We start from the raw sequence: 20964 nt of genomic DNA on the forward strand, positions 1-20964 counted from the left end.
GCTAGGTGGGACGCTAGCGTGCCACCTGTGGTGCACTCCATCAACAGCAGGTGCATTTCAAGAGCGGCAAATTTGAATCCAAATAAATGTCAAAATTCAAATTTTTCAAAAATACAACTATGTTACACCATTTGAAAGATAAACATCTCCTTAATCTAACCACGTTTTACGATTTCAAAAAGGTTTTACGGCGAAAGCATAAATTTAGAGTATGTTAGGACAGTACATTTACAAGAGTTGTGTGTAATGTTTTGTCAAGTCAAAGACAGGGTCACCAAAACCATAAAACCAGCTAAAATGATACACTAACCTTTTACAATCTCCATCAGATGACACTCCTAGGACATTATGTTAGACAATGCATGCATTTTTAGTTCTATCAAGTTCATATTTATATACAAAAACAGCGTTTTACTATGGCATTGATGTTGAGGAAATCGTTTCCCTCCAATAACCGGCAGTCAAGTCAGCGTCAGAAATTAAATAATTAAAATTAGAAAACATTGTTAAAATATTATATTGTCATTTAAAGAATTATAGATTTACATCTTTTGAACGCAATCAACTTGCCAGATTTAAAAATAACCTTACTGGGAAATCACACTTTGCAATAATCTGAGCACTGTGCCCAGAAAAATACGCGTTTCGATACAGACTAGACGTCATGTTGGGGAGATCTAAAATCGAAAATACTATGTAAATAATCCATTACCTTTGATTCTCTTCATCAGATGTCACTTCCAGGTATCACAGGTCCATAACGAATGTAGTTTTGTTCAAAAAAGCTCATCATTTATGTCCAAAAATCTCCGTCTCGTTAGCACATGATGTAAGCCAGCCGGACTTCTCGTCATGAACGAGGGGAAAAAATATATTTCCGTTCGTTCAAACATGTCAAACGTTGTATAGCATAAATCATTAGGGCCTTTTTTAACCAGAACATGAATAATATTCAAGGTGGACGAATGCATAGCCTTTTATAACGTATTGGAACGAGGGTACCCAACATGAAGTAGCGCGCCAGGTGTCTAATGGGACATCACCGTTCCATGGCTCTTGTTCGGTCAGATCTCCCTCCAGAAGACTCAAAACACTTTGTAAAGGCTGGTGACATCTAGTGGAAGCAATAGGAAGTGCCAAAATATTCCTAAACCCCTGTGTCTTTCAATGGGATAGCTTTAAAGTCAATACAACACATCAGGTATCCACTTCCTGTCAGAAAATGTCTCAGGGTTTTGCCTGCCAAATGAGTTCTGTTATACTCACAGACACCATTCAAACAGTTTTGGAAACTTTAGAGTGTTTTCTATCCATATATAATAAGTATATGCATATTCTAGTTACTGGGTAGGATTAGTAACCAGATTAAATCGGGTACATTTTTTTTATCCAGACGTGCAAATGCTGCCCCCTAGACCCAACAGGTTAAGGAGAAGTTTATCTAAAGTTCCATGCATAACACTTGTATTTTCATCAACATTTATGATGAGTATTTCTGTAAATTGATGTGGCTCTCTGCAAAATCACCGGTTGTTTTGGAGGCAAAACATTACTGAACATAACGCGCCAATGTAAACTGAAATTTTTGGATATAAATATGAACTTTATCGAACAAAACATACATGTATTGTGTAACATGAAGTCCTATGAGTGTCATCTGATGAAGATCATCAAAGGTTAGTGATTAATTTTATCTCTATTTCTGCTTTGAAATCAGACACTGTGGCTGGATTAACAAGAAGTAAAGCTTTAAAATGGTGTATAATACTTGTATGTTTGAGGAATTTAAATTATGAGATTTTTGTTGTTTTGAATTTGGCACCCTGCACTTCCACTGGCTGTTGTCATATCGATCCCGCTAACGTGATTCAAGCCATAAGAAGTGCCTTTGAACGGGTTTTGGTAGTAGGTGCCAGGCGCACCGGTTTGAGTGTGTCAAGAACTGCAGCGCTGCTGAGGTTTTCACTGTCAATGTTTCCTGTGTGTATTAAGAATGGTCACCCAAAGGACATCCAGCCAACTTAACACAACTGTGGGAAGCCTTGGAGTCAACATGGGCCAGCATCCCTGTGGAATGCTTTCGACACCTTGTAGAGTCCATGTCCCGACGAATTGAGGCTGTTCTGAGGGCAAAAGGGGGTGCGACTCAATATTAGGAAGATGTTCCTAATGTTTTAGGCCAGGTGGCGTGGCGAGAATCTGTCTCCGCACCATGCGCTCTCACCACTGGTGTCCCCCAGGGCTCTGTTCTAGGCCCTCTCCTATTCTCGCTATACACCAAGTCACTTGGCTCTGTCATATCCTCACATGGTCTCTCCTATCATTGCTATGCAGACGACACACAATTAATCTTCTCCTTTCCCCCTTCTGATAACCAGGCGGCGAATCGCATCTCTGCATGTCTGTCAGACATATCAGTGTGGATGACGGATCACCACCTCAAGCTGAACCTCGGCAAGACGGAGCTGCTCTTCCTCCCGGGGAAGGACTGCCCGTTCCATGATCTCGCCATCACGGTTGACAACTCCCTTGTGTCCTCCTCCCAGAGTGCTAAGAACCTTGGCGTGATCCTGGACAACACCCTGTTGTTCTCCACTAACATCAAGGCGGTGACCCGATCCTGTAGGTTCATGCTCTACAACATTCGCAGAGTACGACCCTGCCTCACACAGGAAGCGGCGCAGGTCCTAATCCAGGCACTTGTCATCTCCCGTCTGGATTACTGCAACTCGCTGTTGGCTGGGCTCCCTGCCTGTGCCATTAAACCCCTACAACTCATCCAGAACGCCGCAGCCCGTCTGGTGTTCAACCTTCCCAAATTCTCTCACGTCACCCCGCTCCTCCGCTCTCTCCACTGGCTTCCAGTGTCCTCTGAAGTCCTCTGAGTGTCCTCTGAAGCTCGCATCCGCTACAAGACCATGGTGATTGCCTACGGAGCTGTGAAGGGAACGGCACCTCCATACCTTCAGGCTCTGATCAGGCCCTACACCCAAACAAGGGCACTGCGTTCATCCACCTCTGGCCTGCTGGCCCCCCTACCTCTGAGGAAGCACAGTTCCCGCTCAGCCCAGTCAAAACTGTTCGCTGCTCTGGCACCCCAATGGTGGAACAAGCTCCCTCACGACGCCAGGACAGCGGAGTCAATCACCACCTTCCGGAGACACCTGAAACCCCACCTCTTTAAGGAATACCTAGGATAGGATAAAGTAATCCTTCTAACCCCCCCCACCCCTTAAAAGATTTAGATGCACTATTGTAAAGTGGTTGTTCCACTGGATATCATAAGGTGAATGCACCAATTTGTAAGTCGCTCTGGATAAGAGCGTCTGCTAAATGACTTAAATGTAAATGTAAATGTAATCCTTCCCCCATTAATCCTTACAAGGGTGAAAATATAAATTATATTTATTTGTGCTGCTCAGACAATGTTTAAGGAATGAACTGATTCCCATTGGGCAAGTTTCTCTGTCAGACTTTATCTGAAAAGAAAGGTAGTAGGCCCTACAGGCACAATTAAAACCATGTTCTCTTACCAAGGAGCCAATTAAAACCACGTTCTCTTACCAAGGAGCCAATTAAAACCACGTTCTCGTACCAAGGAGCCAATTAAATGCAACTGGGGAAAGAATCTACAATAGAGCACATTACTTCTTCATCAGTGCCTTAAGAGTTGTAAATATATTATAGAGTCGTCGTGTCTGACCTACCAAACCTGTATAGTCTGAGTCTGAGAGAAAAGGCCGTTGAGCTAACTTCCTCTCAGGACTGTGAGTGTCCTCTGAGCTAACTTCCTCTCAGGACTATGGGAGTGTCCTCTGAGCTAACTTCCTCTCAGGACTGTGGGAGTGTCCTCTGAGCTAACTTCCTCTTAGGACTGTGTGTGTCCCCTCTGAGCTAACTTCCTCTCAGGACTGTGTGTGTCCCCTCTGAGCTAACTTCCTCTCAGGACTATGGGAGTGTCCTCTGAGCTAACTTCCTCTCAAGACTGTATGTGTCCCCTCTGAGCTAACTTCCTCTCAGGACTGTGTGTGTCCCCTCTGAGCTAACTTCCTCTCAGGACTATGGGAGTGTCCTCTGAGCTAACTTCCTCTCAGGACTATGGGAGTGTCCTCTGAGCTAACTTCCTCTCAGGACTGTGGGAGTGTCCTCTGAGCTAACTTCCTCTTAGGACTGTGTGTGTCCCCTCTGAGCTAACTTCCTCTCAGGACTGTTTGTGTCCCCTCTGAGCTAACTTCCTCTCAGGACTATGGGAGTGTCCTCTGAGCTAACTTCCTCTCAGGACTGTGTGTGTCCCCTCTGAGCTAACTTCCTCTCAGGACTGTGGGAGTGTTTGAACTGGCCAAGGTTAATAGTTTAATCCGAGCTCTGCCAGGGAGAACTGTGTGTGTGTGTGGCTCTAAATCTCCTGTTGGACACAGTGCTGACAGAAGGGTGTAATTTCATTATCGGACCTGTGTGAGTGTCCTCTGAGCTAACGTCCTCTGTGTGATCTGAAGAGTAGGTGTGTGTCTTCAACTGAGGGCAATTTCCTTACAGTCACACACACACACACACACACACACACACACACCGGAAAGCGCCTGCACACACCCAAAAGCACCTGTACACACAGTGACGGACTGACGTGTGAATGCACACACACCTAGATTTGATCTGTCACACAGTAATTCAATAAATTCTGTTTGCACATAGCTACAGTGCAAGGGTTCACAATAACATACACCGCCACGGCTTACAAATATTTCCCTTTGTGAAAATCATTTGGCCAGTCCCTCTGTCCTGAGAGCCTTTAGAAGCCATGGGCAGCACATATTTAGGGCCCAATTATTCCTCACAAATCTCTGGAAGCAATTACCCAATCAATCTACTACCACGCCCTGGCAACAACTCACCAACCACCGTCACAGCATCACACAGATGTAGCTTTTTAAAGACCTACCACGCCACTGTTGGTGGATCGCGTTAACCTCAGTTGGTTTCGCATTAAAAAACAATACTCCCACACACAGCAATACAATAAAGAACTGTTTGGCTGACCGTGATAGTATCAGGACCAGACAGAACACATTTTAGTAGCCGGTTTTTAATAACACATTTGGATACATAGTGATATCACAGTAATACACAGTGATTGATAGAGTTGACTCACCCTGCTGGCCTTAAAGGTAAAGTGTGTTGACTCACCCTGCTGACTTTATAGGGTAAAGTGTGTTGACTCACCCTGCTGACCTTAAAGGTAAAGTGTGATGACTCACTCTGCTGGCCTTAAAGGTAAAGTTTGATGCATCTACTTTCAACTTGACACCACACAAAGTGGTCACTTGTACAGCTGGACATTAATACGAATTCCACACCCCATCCACAGTGTCTTAATTCTCTCTCCCACACACACACACACACACACACACACACACACACACACACACACACACACACACACACACACACACACGGGCTGACATTTACAGATGAAGAGGGGTGAAGTACATCTGGAGCACCAGACACTAACAGACAGCATAACTGCTGGCATCTGGAGAAGCTGCTGAGAGGAGGGGAAAGGGGAGCGAAACTTAGGCACAGAAAAGTGTTTATTTTCTCTCTCTCTCTCTATCTCTCTCCCCCTCTCCTCTCGCTCTCTCTCTCTCTCCTCTCTTTCTCTACCTCCTCTCTCTCTTCCTCATTCTCTCTCTCTCTCTCCCTCCTCTCTAACTCTCTCTCTGTTTTCATAAGCACTAATGCCATGCCCGTGTTTTCATACCCTTCTCTCACTAATAAATGAAACCTCATTCATGAAGATAATTACATAATTTGAGAAACATATTTTTAAATGGCCCGACATGTCCAATGTTTGCCCCCATGAACAATATACATTTGACGTGATGAAACTGAAGCGGGCGTATGCTAGTTCTTAACTTAAAAGGCTGGCCTGGGAATTGGTCTGCTGTTTAAATTTAATTATACACATATCACCACATAAAGGTAGACAGTGTGTGGTGGGTGTGGGGTGTAAATGGGTTACATGTGTATTTGTCCTGGAGTCTGTGCGTCTAGGAGTCTGTGGGTCCAGGAGTCTGTGGGTCTAGGAGTCTGTGGGTCCTGGAGTCTGTGGGTCCTGGAGTCTGTGGGTCCTGGAGTCTGTGGGCCCTGGAGTCTGTGGGCCCTGGAGTCTGTGGGCCCTGGAGTCTGTGGGTCCTGGAGTCTGTGGGTCCTGGAGTCTGTGGGTCCTGGAGTCTGTGGGTCCAGGAGTCTGTCCAGGAGTCTGTGGGTCCAGGAGTCTGTGGGTCCAGGAGTCTGTGGGTCCAGGAGTCTGTGGGTCCTGGAGTCTGTGGGTCCTGGAGTCTGTGGGTCCAGAAGTCTGTGGGTACAGGAGTCTGTGGGTCCTGGAGTCTGTGGGTCCTGGAGTCTGTGGGCCCTGGAGACCTGAGATCTGTGGGCCAGGAAACCTAGAACTGAATGTTCTGGGCATACATGTGTACTGCCTATCTGAAAGGGGATTATTTTGAGATCAGGTGTTAGTGTATGAAAAAGCAATTTGTCCGTATACTGTAGTATATACTGTAGTAAGAGTGGAAAGCATTGACATACTACGTGTCATGATGGGAGGTTGGTAGCACCCCCCCCCTCCCCTCCACACACACACACACATGAGAGGGTGTGGAATAATTTCGAACTTCACTTTTATATCCAACATACCCGATCTGTTTTTTTTTTTGCTAGGATACAGCTCTCACTTTCTTTCTGGTGACCCCCTGTCCGGCCAGCCCAGCCATGTGCGACACCCGGCGATGGCAGTGGATGCTTTATTGAGGAGAGACAGACTTTAGATCAGATTCATTCCCTCCACGTGCCTAATGGGCTGTTACAGGGGTCTGACACACCCCATTACATACCATTTACACCTCACAGGGTTGGAGCAGAGGGAGAAACACGGCCAGATATTGTGTGTGTGTGTGTGTGTGTGTGTGTGTGTGTGTGTGTGTGTGTGTGTGTGTGTGTGTGTGTGTGTGTGTGTGTACAGTATAATGCATTTCTTGCTTGCTCCTTCCCAACAATGCAGTAATCAATATCAACAGTAGTCAATATCAGTAGTTATCAATATCAGTAGTAATCAATATCAGTAGTAATCAATATCAGTAGTTATCAATATCAGTAGTTATCAATATCAGCAGTTATCAATATCAGCAGTAATCAATATCAGCAGTAATCAATATCAGTAGTTATCAATATCAGTAGTAATCAATATCAGCAGTAATCAATAGCAGTAGTTATCAATAGCAGTAGTTATCAATATCAGTAGTTATCAATATAAGTAGTAATCAATATCAGCAGTAATCAATATCAGTAGTAATCAATATCAGTAGTAATCAATATCAGCAGTAATCAATATCAGTAAGACTATAAATAAATAGAAAAGTAGAACAAAAAAAACACAAAAAATAGAAATAAGAAGAACACGAGAATGTAAGTAAGGGACAGTTCCAGGGTCAGTTCCAGGGTCAGTAGCTATACACAGGGACAGTTCCAGGGTCAGTTCCAGGGTCAGTAGCTATATACAGGGACAGTTCCAGGGTCAGTTCCAGGGTCAGTAGCTATATACAGGGACAGTTCCAGGGTCAGTAGTTATATACAGGGACAGTTCCAGGGTCAGTAGTTATATACAGGGACAGTTCCAGGGTCAGTAGCTATATACGGGGTCAGTTCCAGGGTCAGTAGCTATATACAGGGTCAGTAGCTATATACAGAGTCAGTAGCTATATACAGGGTCAGTTCCAGGGTCAGTAGCTATATACAGGGACAGTTCCAGGGTCAGTAGCTATACACAGGGACAGTTCCAGGGTCAGTTCCAGGGTCAGTAGCTATATACAGGGACAGTTACAGGGTCAGTTCCAGGGTCAGTAGCTATATACAGGGACAGTTCCAGGGTCAGTAGTTATATACAGGGACAGTTCCAGGGACAGTAGCTATATACAGGGACAGTTCCAGGGTCAGTAGCTATATACAGGGACAATTCCAGGGTCAGTAACTATATACAGGGACAGTTCCAGGGTCAGTAGCTATATACAGGGACAGTTCCAGGGTCAGTTGCAGTGTCAGTAGCTATATACAGAGTCAGTAGCTATATACAGGGTCAGTTCCAGGGTCAGTAGCTATATACAGGGACAGTTCCAGGGTCAGTAGCTATACACAGGGACAGTTCCAGGGTCAGTTCCAGGGTCAGTAGCTATATACAGGGACAGTTACAGGGTCAGTTCCAGGGTCAGTAGCTATATACAGGGACAGTTCCAGGGTCAGTAGTTATATACAGGGACAGTTCCAGGGACAGTAGCTATATACAGGGACAGTTCCAGGGTCAGTAGCTATATACAGGGACAATTCCAGGGTCAGTAACTATATACAGGGACAGTTCCAGGGTCAGTAGCTATATACAGGGACAGTTCCAGGGTCAGTTGCAGTGTCAGTAGCTATATACAGGGACAGTTCCTGGGTCAGTTCCAGTGTCAGTAGCTATATACAGGGACAGTTCCAGGGTCAGTAGCTATATACAGGGACAGTTCCAGGGTCAGTAGCTATATACAGGGACAGTTCCAGGGTCAGTAACTATATACAGGGACAATTCCAGGGTCAGTAACTATATACAGGGACAGTTGCAGGGTCAGTAACTATATACAGGGACAGTTCCAGGGTCAGTAGCTATATACAGGAACAGTTCCAGGGTCAGTAACTATATACAGGGTCAGGGTCAGTTCCAGTGTTAGTATGTGTCTGTGTGCAAATTAAGTGTGTGTTCTTTCGTGTCTGTGTGTGTTGGCGTGTCAGTGTGAGTGAGTGTGGTTTTGTGTCTGTGTGTGTTGGAGTCTCAGTGTGAGTGAGTGTGTAGAGTGTGTGGTGTCAGTGTGAGTGAGTGTGGTTTTGTGTGTGTTGGAGTTTCAGAGTGTGTAGAGTGTGTATAGAGTCAGTGCAACAACAAAAAAAGCTATAAAAAGAAGGTTCAATGCAGACAGTCCTTGTAGCCATTTTGATTAGGAGACTTGGGGATAGAAGCTGTTTGGGTGGGCGCTCTCTGTAAAAAGCAGAATTTATTAGATCACTAAAGAGAACAGACTTATTCTAATTACTCCAGGGTGGGTGAACACATGGTAAGAGATGCTGACAGAGAAAAAGAGAAACAGAGAAAAAACTAAACATAAGTGAAGTCTGTGTTCATCCAGGCATTACTTTCTGACCTCAATTCTGAACTCAAGTCTGAACTCAAGTCTGAACTCAATGCTGAACTCAATGCTGAACTCAATGCTGAACTCAATGCTGAACTCAATGCTGAACTCAATGCTGAACTTTGCCACTTCATATAATGTTTACATACCTTACATTACTCATCTCATATGTTTTTACTGTACTCTATACCATCTACTGCATCTTGCCTATGCCGTTCGGCCATCGCACATTCATATATTTTTATGTACATATTCTTATTCATTCCTTTACGCTTCTGTGTATAAGGTAGTTGTTGTGAAATTGTTAGGTTAGATTACTTGTTAGATATTACTGCATGGTCGGAACTAGAAGCACAAGCATTTCGCTACACTCGCATTAACATCTGCTAACCATGTTTATGTGACAAATAACATTTTATTTTATTTTATTTGACTTAATGCTGGACTCAATGCTGAACTCAATGCTGAACTCAGTGCTGAACTTAATGTGGAACTCAGTGCTGAACGTAATGCTCTGCTCAATGCTGAACTCAATGCTGAACTTAATGTGGAACGTAATGCTGAACTCAGTGCTGAACTCAATGTTGAACTTAATGTGGAACGTCATGCTGAACTCAGTGATGAACTCAATGCTGAACTCAAAGCTGAACGTAATGCTGTGCTCAATGCTGAACTCAATGCTGAACTTAATGCGGATCTCAATACTGAACTTAATGTGGAACATAGTGCTGAATTCAATGCTGAGTTTAATGCGGAACGTAGTACTGAACTCAATGCTGAACTCAATGCTGAACTTAATGATGAACTTAATGCTGAACTCAATGCCGAACTTAATGCTGAACTCAATGCCGAACTTAATGCTGAACTCAATGCTGAACTTAATGATGAACTCAATGCTGAACTCAATGCTGAACTTAATGATGAACTTAATGCTGAACTCAATGTTGAACTCAATGCAGAACTCAATGCTGAACTCAATGCTGAACTCAATGCTGAAAACAATGCTGAAAACAATACTGAACTCAATGCTGAACTCAATGCTGAAAACAATGCTGAAAACAATACTGAACTCAATGCTGAACTTAATGCTGAACTTAATGCTGAACTCAACGCTCTTCTGCTCTAGGTTGTAACATATTTTCACTGTATCACCTCCATTTTGACAGGAGCTGTCCACACAGTCAGACACTTCATCCCACAGTTTTCCAATAGCTTCTCAGTGTCTAACCCCAGACGTACCCCAAGACTGCCTTTTGAGTTAGGAAATAAAACAGATTCAGAATGAAGGAGGTTAAAACGTTTAAATAGTTAATCATGTATTCGGGTGAAAGTCTGTTGTTAAGAAATGGGGATCTGTGGAATATGAAAGGCACGTGAGGACTGGAAGTAGGAGAAGGGACAGGAGGAGCCAATTCATTACCTCTAAAAGTGAAGTAGGTGAAGGGACATGACCTCTAAGGGTGAAGTAGGGGAAGGGACAGGAAGAGGCCAGGTCAGGACCTCTAAGCGTGAAGCTCAGTGGATGATATAATGACTGTGTCATTAGTCAATATGGGACCAGAACATTATATTATAACTATGTCATTAGTCAATATGGGACTAGGACATTCTATTATAACTATGTCATTAGTCAATATGGGACCAAGACATTCTATTATAACTATGTCATTAGTCAATATGGGACCAAGACATTCTATTATAACTATGTCATTAGTCAATATGGGACTAGGACATTCTATTATAACTATGTCATTAGTCAATATGGGACCAGAACATTCTATTATAACTATATCATTAGTCAATATGGGACTAGGACATTCTATTATAACTATGTCATTAGTCAATATGGGACTAGGACATTCTATTATAACTATGTCATTAGTCAATATGGGACCAAGACATTCTATTATAACTATGTCATTAGTCAATATGGGACCAAGACATTATATTATAACTATGTCATTAGTCAATATGGGACCAAGACATTCTATTATAACTATGTCATTAGTCAATATGGGACCAGAACATTATATCATTTACATTTACATTTAAGTCATATAGCAGACGCTCTTTTCCAGAGCGACTTACAAATTGGTGCATTCACCTTATAATATCCAGTGGAACAACCACTTTACAATAGTGCATCTAAATCTTTTAAGGGGGGGGTTAGAAGGATTACTTTATCCTATCCCAGGTATTCCTTGAAGAGGTGGGGTTTCAGGTGTCTCCGGAAGGTGGTGATTGACTCCGCTGTCCTGGCGTCGTGAGGGAGCTTGTTCCACCATTGGGGTGCCAGAGCAGTGAACAGTTTTGACTGGGCTGAGCGGGAACTGTGCTTCCTCAGAGGTAGGGAGGCGAGCAGGCCAGAGGTGGATGAACGGAGTGCCCTTGTTTGGGTGTAGGGCCTGATCAGAGCCTGAAGGTACGGAGGTGCCGTTCCCCTCACAGCTCCGTAGGCAAGCACCATGGTCTTGTAGCGGATGCGAGCTTCGACTGGAAGCCAGTGGAGAGAGCAGAGGAGCGGGGTGACGTGAGAGAACTTGGGAAGGTTGAACACCAGACGGGCTGCGGCGTTCTGGATGAGTTGTAGGGGTTTAATGGCACAGGCAGGGAGCCCAGCCAACAGCGAGTTGCAATAATCCAGACGGGAGATGACAAGTGCCTGGATTAGGACCTGCGCCGCTTCCTGTGTGAGGCAGGGTCGTACTCTGCGAATGTTGTAGAGCATGAACCTACAGGATCGGGTCACCGCCTTGATGTTGGTGGAGAACGACAGGGTGTTGTCCAGGGTCACGCCAAGGCTCTTAGCACTCTGGGAGGAGGACACAAGGGAGTTGTCAACCGTGATGGCGAGATCATGGAATGGGCAGTCCTTCCCCGGGAGGAAGAGCAGCTCCGTCTTGCCGAGGTTCAGCTTAAGGTGGTGATCCGTCATCCACACTGATATGTCTGTCAGACATGCAGAGATGCGATTCGCCACCTGGTTGTCAGAAGGGGGAAAGGAGAAGATTAATTGTGTGTCATCTGCATAGCAATGATATGAGAGACCATGTGAGGATATGACAGAGCCAAGTGACTTGGTGTATAGCGAGAATAGGAGTGGGCCAAGAACAGAGCCCTGGGGGACACCAGTGGTGAGAGCACGTGGTGCGGAGACAGATTCTCGCCACGCCATCTGGTAGGAGCGACCTGTCAGGTAGGACGCAATCCAAGCGTGGGCGGCGCCGGAGATGCCCAGCTCGGAGAGGGTGAAGAGGAGGATCTGATGGTTCACGGTATCAAAGGCAGCAGATAGGTCTAGAAGGATGAGAGCAGAGGAGAGCGAGTTAGCTTTAGCAGTGCGGAGAGCCTCCGTGACACAGAGAAGAGCAGTCTCAGTTGAATGCCCAGTCTTGAAACCTGACTGATTAGGATCAAGAAGGTCATTCTGAGAGAGATAGCAAGAGAGCTGGCCAAGGACGGCGCGTTCAAGAGTTTTGGAGAGAAAGGAAAGAAGGGATACTGGTCTGTAGTTGTTGACATCGGAGGGATCGAGTGTAGGTTTTTTCAGAAGGGGTGCAACTCTCGCTCTCTTGAAGACGGAAGGGACGTAGCCAGCGGTCAAGGATGAGTTGATGAGCGAGGTGAGGTAGGGGAGAAGGTCTCCGGAAATGGTCTGGAGAAGAGAGGAGGGGAAAGGGTCAAGTGGGCAGGTTGTTGGGCGGCCGGCCATCACAAGACGCGAGATTTCATCTGGAGAGAGAGGGGAGAAAGAGGTCAAAGCACAGGGTAGGGCAGTGTGAGCAGGACCAGCAGTGTCATTTGACTTAGCAAACGAGGATCGGATGTCGTCAACCTTCTTTTCAAAATGGTTGACGAAGTCATCCGCAGAGAGGGAGGAGGGGGGGGGGGAGGGGGAGGAGGATTCAGGAGGGAGGAGAAGGTAGCAAAGAGCTTCCTAGGGTTGGAGGCAGATGCTTGGAGTTTAGAGTGGTAGAAAGTGGCTTTAGCAGCAGAGACAGAAGAGGAAAATGTAGAGAGGAGGGAGTGAAAGGATGCCAGGTCCGCAGGGAGGCGAGTTTTCCTCCATTTCCGCTCGGCTGCCCGGAGCCCTGTTCTGTGAGCTCGCAGTGAGTCGTCGAGCCACGGAGCTGGAGGGGAGGACCGAGCCGGCCTGGAGGATAGGGGACAGAGGAAATCAAAGGATGCAGAGAGGGAGGAGAGGAGGGTTGAGGAGGCAGAATCAGGAGATAGGTTGGAGAAGGTTTGAGCAGAGGGAAGAGATGATAGGATGGAAGAGGAGAGAGTAGCGGGAGAGAGAGAGCGAAGGTTGGGACGGCGCAATACCATCCGAGTAGGGGCAGAGTGAGAAGTGTTGGATGAGAGCGAGAGGGAAAAGGATACAAGGTAGTGGTCGGAGACTTGGAGGGGAGTTGCAATGAGATTAGTGGAAGAACAGCATCTAGTAAAGATGAGGTCAAGCGTTTTGCCTGCCTTGTGAGTAGGGGGGGAAGGTGAGAGGGTGAGGTCGAAAGAGGAGAGGAGTGGAAAGAAGGAGGCAGAGAGGAATGAGTCGAAGGTAGACGTGGGGAGGTTAAAGTCACCCAGAACTGTGAGAGGTGAGCCATCCTCAGGAAAGGAACTTATCAAGGCGTCAAGCTCATTGATGAACTCTCCAAGGGAACCTGGAGGGCGATAAATGATAAGGATGTTAAGCTTGAAAGGGCTGGTAACTGTGACAGCATGGAATTCAAATGAGGAGATAGACAGATGGGTCAGGGGAGAAAGAGAGAATGTCCACTTGGGAGAGATGAGGATTCCAGTGCCACCACCCCGCTGGCTCGATGCTCTAGGGGTATGCGAGAACACGTAGTCAGACGAGGAGAGAGCAGTAGGAGTAGCAGTGTTATCTGTGGTAATCCATGTTTCCGTCAGCGCCAGGAAGTCTAGGGACTGGAGGGTAGCATAGGCTGAGATGAACTCAGCCTTGTTGGCCGCAGACCGGCAGTTCCAGAGGCTGCCGGAGACCTGGAACTCCACGTGGGTCGTGCGCGCTGGGACCACCAGGTTAGAGTGGCAGCTGCCACGCGGTGTGGAGCGTTTGTATGGCCTGTGCAGAGGAGAGAGAACAGGGATAGACAGACACATAGTAGACAAGCTACAGAAGAGGCTACGCTAATGCAAAGGAGATTGGAATGACAAGTGGACTACACGTCTCGAATGTTCAGGAAGTTAAGCTTACGTTGCAAAAATCTTATTGACTAAAATGATACAGTACTGCTGGCTGGTGGAGTAGGCTAGCTAGCAGTGGCTGCGTTGTTGACTTTGAACGTGTAGCTGGCTAGGTAACCTCGGTAGTTTCAGTACTACACCTTGTCATGATACAAAGCAACTTTGTAGCTAGCTAGCTAACATAACACGAATCAAGACGTTCCTTGTAGTGTATTTAGTTTCAACAATGCTGCTCGTCGGTTATATTATAACTATGTCATTAGTCAATATGGGACCAAGACATTCTATTATAACTATGTCATTAGTCAATATGGGACCAGGACATTCTATTATAACTATGTCATTAGTCAATATGGGACCAGAACATTCTATTATAACTATGTCATTAGTCAATATGGGACCAGGACATTCTATTATAACTATGTCATTAGTCAATATGGGACCAGAACATTCTATTATAACTATGTCATTAGTCAATATGGGACCACGACATTCTATAATAACTATGTCATTAGTCAATATGGGACCAGGACATTCTATTATAACTATGTCTTAGTCAACATGGGACCACGACATTCTATACAGGTTGATATTTGGATATCTTCTGCCCATCACTGTTTCCCTTGGAAACTGAGTGTGGTCTATGCTATGACTAAATTTGATTAAAGAGTGAAGATTATGTACTGTAATCAAAAGGATAATTTTGTCTTTATTTCAGGAGGCAGACTGATATCCTTTGAAATGAGATCCATATTCCCTACTATTGAGATAGATTGTATCACTTGGTACTGTAGATTAGATGAACATTCAACTAAATGGAATGAGCCATTTTTTGGACCACCTGGTGTTTGTCATAAAGAAAATCAATGAAAGAGAAAATGATAAGCACCTGGGAGAAATAACGGCACACTAAAGTCAATCACATTTTAAAGGCCAGAACATTACAATCAAATTGTACAATCAAAATCTGTACCATTACAATCAAATTGTACAATCAAATCTGTACCTTTTGAAATCAGATTCACATTAGCATGTTCCGCGCTCAAAGCCAATTTTAAACACCCGGATAAAAACCTTTTCCGATGGCGCTTCACTCTCACCTGTGCCTTTCTGTGACACTTAGTAACAAATAACCTTCCAACTTGGTTGACATTTAACTTTGCAGAAACCCTAGTCAGACAATCACAATTAATCACAATGACTGCTGATTGCAGACGTTTGTTCTGATTATTTAAATAGCCTCGCAATTGTTAATCGGATTTAGTCCATGTTTTTTTCACACAATAGCTGGTAAATGATCAAGTCTAACGTTGTTTATGAGTGAGTCTGCAACACGATGACCTGTGCATAGTATCCTAAGCTGTTATCTGTGCATTGTCCACTTCCTATGCTATTACCTGTAAGGCATCAATGTACCTTAACCAATCAGTGATCTTTTGTGATCTTATCATAAGAACCAAATCCACATTCTTTACCGTCGCAAAACACTTCAATTTAGAATGTGAGTTAAGCTTTGAGCCTGTCATTCATATGCATCAGAGAGACCTGCCTAGGCTGAGTACAATGGCAGAATAGAGAGTTGAAATGGAATAGCAAAGCACTTGGTTCTGTGCGGTGCCCGGATGAAGAGCTGAGACTGTTGTTTTGGTGTGACAGCCAGAAACCGGATGAAGTACTGAGACTGTTGTTTTGGTGTGACAGCCAGAGACCGGATGAAGAACTGAGCCATCAATGATGATGAGCTGTGACACCTAGAGACCGGATGAAGAGCTGAGCCAGCAATGATGACAAGCTGAGACAGACAGGCATCATCTCCACGTATCCTTTCGGCCCTGTTTTACCACTCTGAAATTCAGATGATGTCGGAAGTTTACATACACTACTAAGGTTGGAGTGATTAAAACAAATTTCTTGTTAACAAACTATAGTTTTGGCAAGTTGGTTAGGACATCTATTTTGTGCATGACACAAGCAATATTTCCAACAATTGTTTACAGGCAGATTAATTAATTTATAATTCACTGTATCACAATTCCAGTGGGTCAGAAGATTACATACACTAAGTTGAATGTGCCTTTAAACAGCTTGGAAAATTCCAGAAAATGATGTCATGGCTTTAGAAGCTTCTGATTGACGAATTGACATAATTTGAGTCAATTGGAGGTGTACCTGTGGATGTATTTCAAGGCCTACCTTCAAACTCAGTGCCTCTTTGCTTGACATCATGGGAAAATCAAAAGAAATCAACAAAGACCTCAGAAGAAAAATTGTAGACCTCTACAAGTCTGGTTCATCCTTGGGAGCAATTTCCAAACGCATGAAGGTACCACGTTCATCTGTATAAACAATAGTAGGCAAGTATAAACACCATGGGACCACACAGCCGTCATACCGCTCAGGAAGGAGACGCGTTCTGTCTCCTAGAGATGAGCGTACTTTGGTGCGAAAAGTGCAAATCAATCCCAGAACAACAGCAAAGGACCTTGTGAAGATGCTGGAGGAAACAGGTACAAAAGTATTTATATCCACAGTAAAACGAGTCCTATATCGACAAAAGCTGAAAGGACGCTCATCAAGTAAGAAGCCACTGCTCCAAAACAGCCTTAAAAAATACAGTCTATGGTTTGCAACTGCACATGGGGACAAAGATCTTACTTTTTGGAGAAATTTCCTCTGGTCTGATGAAACAAAAATATAACTGTTTGGCCATAATGACCATCATTATGTTGGGAGGAAAAAGGGGGAAGCTTGCAAGCCGAAGAACACCATCCCAACCGTGAAGCACGGGGGTGGCAGCATCATGTTGTGGGGATGCTTTGCTGCAGGAGGGACTGGTGCACTTCACAAAATAGATGGCATCATGAGGAGGGAAGTTTATGTGGATATATTGAAGAAACATCTCAAGACATCAGTCGGGAAGTTAAAGCTTGGTTGCAAATGGGTCTTCCAACTGGACAATGACTACAAGCATACTTTAAAGTTGTCAAGGTCAAGGTATTGGAGTGGCCATCACAAAGTCCTGACCTCAATCCTATAGAAAATTTGTGGGCAGAACTGAGAAAGTGTGTTCAAGCGAGGAAGCCCACAAACTTGACTCAGTTACACCAGCTCTGTCAGGAGGATTGGGCCAAAATTCACCCAATTTATAGTGGGAAGCTGGTGGAAGACAATTTGAAGGCAATACTACCAAATATTAATTGAGTGTATGCAAACTTCTGACCCACTGGAAATGTGATGAAAGAAATTAAAGCTGAAATAAATCATTCTCTCCACTATTATTCTGACATTTCACATTCTTAAAATAAAGTGGTGATCCTAACGAACCTAAAACAGAGAATTTTTACTCTGATTAAATATCAGGAATTGCTAAAAAAACTGAGTTGAAATGTATTTGGCTAAGGTGTATGTACAGTTGTGGCCAAAAGTTTTGAGAATGACACAAATATTAATTTTCACAGAGTCAGCTGCCTCAGTTTGTATCATCCAATTTACATATACTCCAAAATGTTATGAGGAGTGATCAGATGAATTGCATTTAATTGTAAAGTCCCTCTTTGCCATGAAACATTTCCACTGCATTTCAGACCTGCCACAAAAGAACTAGCTGACATGATGTCAGTGATTCTCTCGTTAACACAGGTGTGAGTGTTGATGAGGACAAGGCTGGAGATCACTCTGTCATGCTGATTGAGTTCGAATAACAGACTGGATGCTTCAAAAGGAGGGTGGTGCTTGGAATCATTGTTCTTCTTCTGTCAGCCATGGTTACCTGCAAGGAAACACGTGCCGTCATCATTGCTTTGCTCAAAAATGGCTTCACAGGCAAGGATATTGCTTCCAGTAAGATTGCCCCTAAATCAACCATTTCTTGGATCATCAAGAACTCCAAGGAGAGTGGTTCAATTGTTGTGAAGATGGCTCCAGGGCACCCAAGAAAGTCCAGCAAGCGCCAGGACCGTCTCCTAATGTTGATTCAGCTGCGGGATCAGGGGACCACCAGTACAGAGCTCGCACAGGAATGGCAGCAGGCAGGTGTGAGGGCATCTGCACGCACAGTGAGGGGAAGACTTTTGGAGGATGGCCTGGTGTCAAGAAGGGAAGCAAAGAAGCCACTTCTCTCCAGGAAAAACATCAGGGACAGACTGATATTCTGCAAAAGGTACAGGGATTGGACTGCTGAGGACTGGGGTAAGGTAATTTCCTCTGATGAATCCCCTTTCCGATTGTTTGGGGCATCCAGAAAAAAGCTTGTCCAGAGAAGACAAGGTGAGCGCTACCATCAATCCTGTGACATGCCAACAGTAAAGCATCCTGAGACCATTCATGTGTGGAGTTGCTTCTTAGCCAAGGGCGTGGGCTCACTCACAATTTTGCCTAAGAACACAGCCATGAATAAAGAATGGTACCAACACATCCTCTGGGAGCAACTTCTCCCAACCATCCAGAAACAGTTTTGTGACAAACAATGCCTTTTCCAGCATGATGGAGCACCTTGCCATAAGGCAAAAGTGATAACTAAGTGGCTCGGGGACCAAAACATCAAAATTTTGGGTCCATGGCCAGGAAACTCCCCAGACCTTATTCCCATTGAGAACTTGTGGTCAATCCTCAAGAGCCGGTGGACAAACAAAAACCCACAGATTCTGACAAACTCCAAGCATTGATTATGCAAGAATGGGCTGCCATCAGTCAGGATGTGGCCCAGAAGTTAATTGACAGCATGCAGGGCGGATTGCAGAGGTCTTGAAAAAGAATGGTCAACACTGCAAATTTTTACTCTGCATCAACGTCATGTAATTGTCAATAAAAGCTTTTGACACTTATGAAATGCTTGTAATTATGCTTCAGTATTCCATAGTAACATCTGACAAAAATATCTAGACACTGAAGCAGCAAACTTTGTGGAAATTAATATTTGTGTCATTCTCAAAACCTTTTGCCACGACTGTAAACTTCCGACTTCAACTGTAAGTAATCTCAGCTTTGAGGCAAGCCTCTCTCAACACCAGGTTGTGTGTGTGTGTTTGCTTGTGTGTGTGTGTGTGTGTGTGTGTGTGTGTGTGTGTGCGTGCGTGCGAGTGTGTGTGTGTGTGAAGGAACCGTGCTCGTGTGCTCCTTTGCGTGTGTGTGTGTGGAGCGTGCATCTGTGTTTGTTTACACGATGAGCCATCTGAAAAGCTCTCCAGTTCCCAGGCGAAATTATGAACATGATGAAGAATTCTGGGTGATTATGAAGATGATGAAGAATTCTGGGAGATTATGAAGATGATGAAGAATTCTGGTAGAAAAGGTAATAATAAATGGCTTCATGTTCCGGAGACCTCTGGCCTCTTACATTTACGGCGAAAGTTTATGGAGACAGCTTGGGATATGAGAGGTCAAGAAGAGATAGAGAGAGACCAGGGAGAGAGAGAGCATGATAGAGAGAGACCAGGGACAGAGATAGAAAGCTGGAGAGAGAGAGAAAGAGAGAGAGACTGCTGAGGGCTCAGGGAACAATGCTTCTCAGCTCATCCTGTAGTAGGATGACCCTTGTGGGTATCCGTACCTATGTTTGACATGCGTAGACTAGGCTATTAAACATGCTGATGCAAGAACCTCGTTGTCGTGCCTCCTTATTTTAGATGATGCTACATTGTGTCAGAAGTGTTTTTAATAATCACATAAACTTGAAGGACTCAACCAAGATGGCGTAACAGTCGGACGTGTGTTTGTCTTTGTCTTATCCGGTGTTTTATTCCATGTGAAAAGCCTTTTTTTCGTATATATTTTAATCTCACTTTGTATCTACAAGCTGAATATACTTTCCGGCAACCTGCCTCACCCAATGTGGTACGGATTTGCTATTTTTATTCCTCATAACTGGAACCTCCATCAGGAGCTAGCCAGCTAACTAGCTACTAGCTATCAGTGTTTGTTAGCCACGGCTAGCGGTCTTCACCTTTAGCTCGTACACCAGCCATCTTAAGCTCGGACAATACCTGCCAGTCTGCACAGCGCAATATCAACCCAGAGCATATCGGACTGCTTCTCTCTACCACATCACCGGATTCCTGCCTCAAGCTCTGGACCATTACACCAGATCATCACAGCTAGGGGGCTGCAATCGAGTGGCTACTGCTAGCTAACGCCTCTGTCCCAATGCAAGCACCAGTTAGCCTTGAGCTGGCCTCGAACTGGGCCCATATACCAGCTAATTCTAGGGCTACAATACCTCTTTTGCCAATTGGCCTGGACCCTTTATTGTCGACACGGAGCCCCGCCGATCCATCACGACTGGCGACGTAATCGTCCGATGTGATTTCAACAGGCTTTTCTGTTGCGATGTCGCCGAAGACCCATCTGCTAGACCCGGCCCGCTAGCTTTCTGAACGCCGTGTCTCCCGCTCGCCTAGCATTGTAGCAACTACCGAACGGCTCCCTGACTCACCTATTGCTGCTCATTGGACCCTATGATCACTCGGCTACACAGCTGTTGCCTGCTGGTTGGTTCATTAACACTGTACCTAATTTTGTTTATCTGTCAGCCCCAGCCTCGAAC

This window comes from Salmo salar, chromosome 25, assembly GCF_965601325.2.
Source record: "Salmo salar chromosome 25, fSalSal1, whole genome shotgun sequence".
Classification (NCBI taxonomy): domain Eukaryota; kingdom Metazoa; phylum Chordata; class Actinopteri; order Salmoniformes; family Salmonidae; genus Salmo; species Salmo salar.